Below are 9,739 nucleotides of genomic sequence, written 5' to 3'. Positions count from 1 at the left end.
TTTCACTTGTAAATCTTCTTTTTTTGTCCCTTTGAGGCAGGTGAAGGCTCAGACAGACAGAAAGGGGCGTTTGCTTGTCTAATGCTTACACTCATCATAGACTGACTGTGTAATACCACATATTTCTCTTACAACATATTGCAGATAAGAAACTGGCTCAGCGACAAAGCATATTCCTAATCTTTTAATTGAGGCCTGCGTACTGAAATACACCCCAAAAGAAACATGGAAGGAATTTGACGTTTCTCCTTGGAGATGGAGGACATAAAAAAAAGAAAGAAACATTACATTATATGTACAGTATTTGCTCATGTGGTGTATTCATGAAGCAGAAAATGGCACCCAGTGGTTTGATCAGAAGGTAAATAGAGAAAAATTGACAAATAAAATAGAAAGATGATTTTTCTTCCTGAAAATTAAGAAAAAAAATGCTCTTTGAGTAAATCTGAAAGCTGTAGTGCTTCTGTTTACTTAATGATTGGCAGAAAAGTTCTCATATCCTGAAATACATCCAGGCAATTTATGATGAAACGATACTGCTGAGGGCAGCAAAAAGCATAAAAAAAGACCAGGTCACACTGCACGCAGCACAGAAATGTTGGCTTTATCTTTAGCACACTGCTCTGTCAATAGTCTGCAGGGTCCACTGCCCCAGAGAGGGGTTCAAGGTTGCATGGAAATTAATCAGCAACTAACCTCCTCGCACAACCTGAGGTCACGCTTCAACAGCCAAGATCTGGCTGGCAGCGAGCGCAAACCTTATTTTAACCCTCAAGTCAGGAAAAAGGAAAAATGTAGAAGTTTTTTTTTAAAAATGGAAGTAGGTTAGCTACAACAGACACAATAAGTTGACAAATGGTCTGCAGTGGAATTTACCAAGCCCTGACAAGGCAGTTCACTGTGTGCGCAATATGAAACATATCTGTCACAAGCAAGCAAATCCCAGACTGAGCAGATAAAGAAAAGGGAGCACGGTGGGATTTTAAAGGATATCTATGACAATTCAGGGTGGGGAATGTTTTTCAACCCTTTCCTCAAACAGCGAAAAAAAAAGTGCCCCTGTTAGGTTTTCTCTTTTTTAAGAAGTGACACATGTACTACACTGACAGTGAAGAGAAAAACGAGGGGAAAAGCTCACTTTATCTTCTCTTAATGAAGCATAAAAACTATGTGATGCTGTTTGTGTGCAGTGAGAGATGACATTTAGGATATTTCAACACACTCCATGATGAACAGTTTAGCTTTTAACTGTTGTGCAATATCCTCCCTTTCCAGCACATCACCCCACGAAGAATGCTACACCCACATTTAAATAAGACATTGTTGTACTCTATGTTCACGACAATGGCTTTAAGTGGTTGTGGTTTGGCTTTAATCCCCAAGGCCAATCAGAGAAACAAAGCAATGTTTCAGAGAAGCTCTCCATTGTTTGTCAGCAGGGCTCTTTGCTCCCGTTGCTCTCGTTCTCTCTGCAAGCGCTGGCACAGACTCCTTCAAACATTCTCAGCATACTTTCTTCGATGACCCCTTCGTTTTCTACTGGAGCCCCACTCAGTCTTTCCCTGCTTCTGGCTCACATGCTGACAGGCAAGAGGGAAATTCCCACACAGGATGACCTCTGTGCTTCAGTGTTTAGCCCGGCCCCCCATGTTCGCATTTTACCGTCAATGGGCAGTGTCTGACCGTAAACTCCTCATTGCATCACAGCTCCTCCAATTGGTCTCCTATAATCCAATACAAACACACAGGACACAATCACATTACACACACACACACACACACCTGTTATCCCACTGCTCACTTTGTACTAGTTGTTGTGAAATTGAAGAATTTTTCTCATATGTGAGTCATTCTTATATGTTAGCAGTTATTTGTTCCTCAGAACAATTTGTTATAATGTTGTAACAGATTGTGCTTTTCCTTAAATAAACTTGAAGAACTCTTAAAATTTAATTTATCTTTAATTTATCCCTTTTTCTCATTTGTTTTTAAAATCTCAGCTGACTGCAGCAAGCGCACACTACATGTTTTATATCACACAGAAGGTTGTCAGAGTGAATTTAATACATTATAATGGAGCAAAAAGGAACAAACAACATTTCAAAAACTACTGATTATGATTGTGATGCAGTGTTTGCTGAATGAAATACCTTTACAAACGAGGTATTTTATGACATGATATGTGTTCAGCTATATAAGGAGGTGACTGTGGCTCAGGACTGGATTGGTAGATCGATCCCTGACTCCTCCAGTCCACACACTAAAGCGTCCTTGGACAAGACGCTGAACTCGAAGTTGCCTCCGATGCAACCATCATAGTTCGTGTGAATTAGAAAGTGTTGAAGCAAAGATAAAATCTCTGTGTGTCTGTGTGAATGAGACTTGTTACAGAAAGTCCTTTTAGTGCATGACTGAGTAAAAAGCTGCAATACACATTGAGTCATTGATCTTGCAGCAGATTTAATGTGAAAACATTTAACTAGAAAACTAGTCGACTCTCTGTGGAAGAGTTAAAGTATTTGTGTTAATTTTTCACTTTTCTACCGTCAGAACTGAGCAGACCAAAAATATTAATCGTATTATTAGATTAATAGTTTTAATTCTGTCATATTATCTCACAGACTGGTAACTTGTTCAGCACATTCCCTGCCTTTCGTCCTATGTCAGCAGTTTCATAAGAGCCAGCCGCCCAAGCTGGATAAGTAAGTGGATAGAAGGATGTTTTTTAAGTCTAGTATTGTTGCTGCTGCCTGCAGATGTTGCTTCATATTAGTATCCATCATAATCAGCTTTGTCATTGAGTTACAAAACACAAAACAACACATAACAATGATATGCTTGATATGTTTCTGACTATGAGTAGAAATCAGGCTGAAGCTTTTGGGTTCTTTTAAACAACACCTTGAAAACTGTAGTTTCATCTTTGTTTGCTTTTTTAACGTGAAAGGCTCAATAATTCCCTAAAACATCTGGATACTATAGTTTTTAGCAACAAAATAATTCAAGCAGATCATCATTTGTTAACCAATATTTCCAGCTATTGATTTATGGCAGCAGGATAATGCATGTGTGGCTCTATAACATTAGTTTTAGTATTGAAGCTTTATGGTACAAAAATATAGCTAACCTATATATGAGCACTGAAGTATCTCAAGGCACATCTTTTGTGTGTTTTTTTTTAAAATTTAACTCATTCACTGCCAGCCATTGGCAGTGAATGAGTTAAACCCATTGACTCATTCACTGCCATTGACGGCTATAGACGTCAATGGCAGTGAATGAGTTAATTACCTTAAAACAGACGCACCTTTGCTGAGTATCTTGAACCCGGTGACCCTAAAGTACATGTGACAATATGCCCATGGAACAAATCTGGCTTTTTTTAAAATTTGGACCACCTAGTCGAAGCTGTGGTCTGTACGCATGAAACTAAACAAACAGTTATACTTCCACTGTGCCTGCAAGCTAACAAAGACTGCAACAGAAAGAAAAGTTCAATGAGAAAGAGGGAGAATGAGTATCTTTTATCTGTACCGAGTGTGAAGAGAGAATTTTTGTTTTCAGAAACATCTTTTCTGCTATTGTTTTGCTGTTTTAATCCACACAGCAGCAAGCAGTGAGTCACAGATCGGGTAGGCATCAGTCAGAGTTATGGCAAAAGATCAAAGAGCTTTTACTTTTCCTGGCTCAATGTTGAGGGCGCTATATGGACCAAACTGTATATGAAAGGGCTGTATGAGACACACATTATTGATTAGCTGTGTAAAGTACGTGCTCTTTTGGGCCCTTGATATGAATCTCATTTCCAGGTGTGTCCTTCAAATGAAGCTGTATAAAATTTTACTTTCTTGCTCTTCATACACTTTCTAAAGTTTACTATCTAGTAACTAAACAGAAAATACTTTTACATTAAAAACCCCACCATATTTCTTCTGTATTATGAGACCTGTACTTTAAATTTGCAAGAAGTTGTTCCCATGTTTCAAAGTGTTGCTTCATTTCACAATGCGGCCAACCATAAGTACAACTAAATCAAGATTCAGGTAACACCCAGTTTGGAGAACTTTCTTTGACTTGCAGTTGGTTCATTGAGCAACGTTTGAGTAATGTGGGACTCTTAAATACTGAGAAATCGCTCCTGCCGAAATATCTGTACCTTAGGCAATCCTTCTAGTTTTAGTCTAACTTAATCCTAAAAAACATGTATCCATTAATCTATACTACTATCGCAACACATTTCCTTAAAAAAAGGATTGATTTTACAAAAGTGTCCACAAAATTGAGGAACTGAAGTTATTACTGAAGGACAATGCCACACGGCACTTTTGACACGAGTGACAAATGCTGAGACTCGAAAGCTTCTGAGATTGGAAATGGAAAAAAAACAGGACATTTATATAGAGCTTTTCTGTTTTATTGACCAGTATAAGAGGTTTAAACTATGAGCCACATTCACCCATGCACTGCACTTTGTATTCTTATGTATTACCTTCTTATATATATATATATATATATATATATATCTAACAAACTAACTCAGTGATGGAGAGGACTGAGCAAGAACACATCTAAGACCTGTCGATATGGCAAAAAATGCGTATTTAAACCCTGTCTAAGTGTTCAGAGTGGGTATATATAGAAAAACGATCTGGAAGATAGATTAAGTGTTTTGAAGTTTTGCACTAAAAACATAGACCCTGTAAGTTAACACTAAAGGCAAACAATTATCAGAACTGAACCAAAAGTAGCCAAACCCTTGCCATTTTTTAGCAACAATGAAAACAAATATGTAAGGGTGATTTTAACACTGATTTTGCCTTTTTATTTTCAATTTTTAATTACAGTTCCTCCTCCTAAGTGAAAGGCACACCGGATATCCGGACCATGAGTTGTAACGGGAAGCCAAACCGCCTGAGATACGGTAAACGGACCAGTACATGATCTGTCTTGAAGTGAACCAAGATTTCAACATCTTAGTTCACTTCTGCAATTTTTTTTGCTGTGGATGACTGTGAAAATTGAAGACTGACGTGCAGAAGTGACTTGCGGTCACTACGCAGCAAGCCTCCCTGCCCAGATCTTGCATAAGAGCAGGCCATCCTTGCAAAACGAATGCTGGCTTAATTATTCGAGCAACGTTTGTGATCAAGAAGAGTTTATCCTAATAAACTCTCAATGTGTGAAAATGGAGAGCATTCAAAATGTACAGTACAAAAACAGTGATGATTAGGGAACTAACTTATACATCTTTATTCACATGAAACCTGAAAAGACTTTTTCATTTTCAGCGGTAAAAATATTAGGGAAAATCCACTTGAAAATAATTTTTAAAGTGTTTAGAAAGTCACAAAGTTTACTTACTTCAAAAAGCACATTTTCATCTTTACATGCAGTCTTACAAAATATTAAAATGCAATAGATTTCTGAGTCTTCTTGAAATTTGTGGTAATGTGATAATTTATTTGCACAGTTTACTTTTAAAGTAAAAAGGCCACAATGCAAAAACATCCAAGTAAAATTTAAAAAACAAACTGCATGTACATTTTTTACCAAGAAGCAGTCACCAATTATTATTAGCATGTTTATGTAAAATATTAGATTGTGTTTATTGCATGTCACAATAAAATAAGCCAATAGATGTCCAATGACTGCATAAATAAAAAAGCAAGTTAAACAAGTTAGGTAAATTTCAACTGTTTGGTTATTTAGTTAGTTATTTGTAACCACTAAGTAGGAGGCAGCCTTACAGCTACTTTAGGAACTGCTAGCCAATCAATAGTCAAGAAAGAAAATAGTCAAGAAATAAAGAAACAGAAATGTGCATCTGAGCTCGTTTAAACAGTCAAGACTTCATCACTCAGAGAAACTGACTCTAGGTATGACTGCATGCACTTCACTAAAGTAGGAATAAAAAAAAAGAAAAGGAAAGGAAACACAACATCCCACTGATCTTTAAGGTAATGAAGTTTATATCAATATTGAAAGTTCAGTCTAATGCACTGTTCCTCAAAGCTGCCCACCAAAACTTTCCTAGATTACCAGACAAATGAATCGCCATGCACACAAAGCAAACATCCTGTTTTATTCTGACGACCACTCCTTGAAAATGTTGAATATTGTGGAAGTGAAAATTTGTCCTCTGATGTACTCAGTGTATTTAAGAAATTCCACTTCCATCTAGAGGTGTATGATAGTACTGATACCAATGCGGGTTTTGGTATCGTATCGATACTGGGCCTCTGAATTCTAGCCCACTGAATTGTGTTAAAAAACATGTAAAGAAAAAATAATACCTCAAATAGTTTCAATAAAGTTTGAGCCTTTTTTTTTTTGGTGACGGTCACGTCTATTTTATTCATAGTTTAAATCACACATAAACAAGAAAAGCTGCCCCACATTCAAAATATACACAATGCTGAAAGGTGTGTTTTGTTGTATTAACTCATTATTGTAAAAAGTACAAATCGATGATTCATCTCACAAATCATGGGACACTGCTCTCCCCCATGTAAGCGGCCTTTGTAAGTTAAAACTATCAGTATCGGCATTGGCATTAGCAATACTGGGCTTGCATTTACTTGGTAATAGATTAATAGATTGATACCAAAATTTGCAGTATGGCACAGCGCAAAAATATGGCGCCATCTGGATTACAAAAGCCCAGCTTAAACCAGTTTAAACAGGTAGTTGAAGCCGTTGGGAGGTCATATGCCTCTGAGGCCGAGGGAGAATAATATAATGATGAAACACTGTACAGCAAAAACTCTCGGCTGAAAAATAATCAAATCACAGACAGCAGCTTGAATTATCATAGTAGTAGTGGTGTGTAGGCTTTGACTGACATGATTACTCAAGAGGAAACAGGGTGTGTTGACGTGGGTGGCAGCCATGAAAACATTTCACTCACCCACACAACTATGTGGCCATCCTCACGTTCACGTACACTTACCTTTCACCTCATTTGTAACAACAGCTTTTGGTAGCACAGACTCAGCGGTACACAACACCACACGCAACACTTCTTTTTTTCTTTTTTCTTTTGTTCCTTTCCACCGTTTCTACGAAGACAATATCAACAACAAACCCAAAGGAACACAGTGATGACATCTGTGGTGAGGCAGGTCAGCCAGCTTTGTTTACATGTCGACCATGTGTCGACGTCAAAGTCATCGCTCCTTGCTGCGTTCAGCAAGAGGAAGGATGTGGAGCTTATAAGCGGGGAAGCACCGGCTCGAACCTCTTATTTACGCTATGACCTACATGCATGTTTTTACCCTATGATAGTTGATTAGTATATGTCACATCAGTGAGAGTGTCGGTTGGTCCCAGCACCAGCAACCGGAGGGGGGGCAGGAACAGGAACAGGAACTGCTCACGGCTGAATGTCTCAACAGAAACAACCAAAGGCATCAGCCTCTGTCAGAGAAGCAGCAAAAACCGAGCTTTTCCATTTAACTTAAAAACAACATTGCTGCTTGGTTTGCAGAAAAATTACCCCCTGCGACTAACACATAAAAACACAATTTGACATGTTTGCGTGTAAGCTGTGCAGCTGCTTAAGGGGGAGCAGCAGGGGTGTAATCCAAGGGTTTTTCCAACCTCAGCGTCAGGGTGACTTCAAGAGGTCACAAGTTAACCTCGAGGACTCATCAGATGATGAGATGAGATGCAAAGTTCTGCTATATCCAGTCTTTTTTTCTCACGTCTTTGCTGCCTTAAAACATTACATCCTTGTATTTGTTGCATACCTGTTTGATCTTCTCATGTGGTTTTTGTTTAAATAGCTACTAGGGGAACTAGAGGGGAAGTATCTCTGGGGTGGAAGTGGTAACTGTTTTGTGATAAAAGGCCCCAGTTACACAAAGCTTACAGTCCGAGGTCATAAATCCTTGTCCTTTCCCCCCCTTGAAGCAGGGATATCGAACCCCTTTTACATCTAAAGAAGTTTGACTTTGTGCATTAAACTCCTGAGATAACCTAATATAAGTTAAAGAAGAGCAATTTCAACAGTGCGTCTCAGATTTTCTACATGATAAAGAGATGCTGCTGTAATAAATGAAAAAAATCAATCTGCAAGAGTCTTATGTCCTTTTTCACATTTTCACATTTGCCCCATGGGCCGATTAGGGCGTTTGCAGGGCTGATTTTGGCCCCCGGGTCTTAGGTTTGACACCCCTGCCCTAAAGGATATGTTAAATACGAAGCACCAGCAGCTCATTACTAATTACCTATTTAAAAAAAAAGTTTAGACTTTGTTTAAAATGGAGATAAAAACAGAAATCAAACCATTTTAAGGGTGTGTTTAGGCAAAGCAATAAGAAGACAACATGTGAAACCCTGAAATGGAAAACATTTGCCTTTCGATTAGAAATTAGCCTCTCTTTTTTTAATGCTCTCTTTGAATTTGATGCCAACAACAGGTTTCAAAATAGCTGGGACAGACACATGTTTACCGCAGCGTTGCATCACCTCTTATTTTAACAGCCTGTAGGCGTTGAAGAATGAAAGAGATCAGCTGCTGTAGTTCTGAAAGAAATATATCAATGAAGAATGGAAAGACGTAACGTTTGGAAAGACGTTTCAGCTACTCAGCAGTTTGTGGGGTCTTTTTGTTTTATTTCAAATGTGCCCTATGTTTACAGTTGGTGACATTTCTCGACTCTTACTACTACTTTTACTTTTATGGCGCAAGTTTGGGTGCTGAGATAAGATAGCGTGCAGGCTTGGTGGCAAATATTTCAACATTTGGTAGTTTGTCTCACCACTTCATGTTAAAAATACTCCTTAAGCATCTTCAGCAGAGGATATTTAGACGTTTCTCATGTTGTTTGGCACACAGTGTCCATGTACGCCAAGCAAATTGCAGAGAGCAACAGCTTTGTAAACTGTAACTTGGGTGATTCTGTTTGTTATTCCGTACCCTCTTTCTTAGTTTAGCACTAATCCAAGTCTTCATTAGGGTGAGGATTAGACCAAAGTCATAGCAGGATGTATAGGAGTGATTCATTAGATCACACTCATTTGTCTGAGTGACAGATAAATCCTTATTACTAGCAGAGTGGTACTTCTCTCACTGGCACTTTTTGTATTTTGGTTTTCCTTCCAAGCGCGCAGAAGAGGCAGTCATCTAAATGTGCATGTAGGAGGACACCGTCAAGAAAGGTCAAAGGTGTCAGAAAGGAATAAGGAAAAGAATATGTGAACAGGTTTTGCCTGGAACGCATCTCAGAAACCAGTGTTAGACTGATCAGTACGCTTCATACATTCATGACCCAAAGAAGGCTGTAATGTTTCTGGATGTTGTTTATATATGCTTTGTTTTGAATTTTTGAATGGACAGCGTTCAGTAACACTTGTTGTTGAGAGTCTTCCTGAGCCTTTAGGGCAGTGATTTCCAGCAGACTTTTTCCTGGCTTTACTACAGTCGCACTGAAGGGCCTGAGAATCATGTTCAGACAATATTGATTTAGATTTGGCATCACCGCTGGCATTGCATCAGTGGAAAAGAGATTTGTTGCCAGTAAACTGAGGTGTGAGTTGTTCAACCAGATTTTCATTTTTTGTTTTTAATCATTTAATATCAAAAGGAGCCGGTTGAGGTGGCTCAGCCATCGGAAAAGGATGCTGTCTGGACGCCTCCCAGGTGAGGTTTTACAGGTGTGTCCAACCAGGAGGAGGACCCGCAGCAGACCCAAGACATGCAGGAGAGGTTACATCAGTGTTTTCCCTTGAAGAGCTG

The sequence above is a fragment of the Simochromis diagramma genome, unplaced genomic scaffold, assembly GCF_900408965.1.
Source record: "Simochromis diagramma unplaced genomic scaffold, fSimDia1.1 OVJJ01000545.1, whole genome shotgun sequence".
Lineage (NCBI taxonomy): Eukaryota > Metazoa > Chordata > Actinopteri > Cichliformes > Cichlidae > Simochromis > Simochromis diagramma.
The sequence above is the reverse complement of the archived record's forward strand: the minus strand, read 5'-3'. Positions refer to the sequence as shown.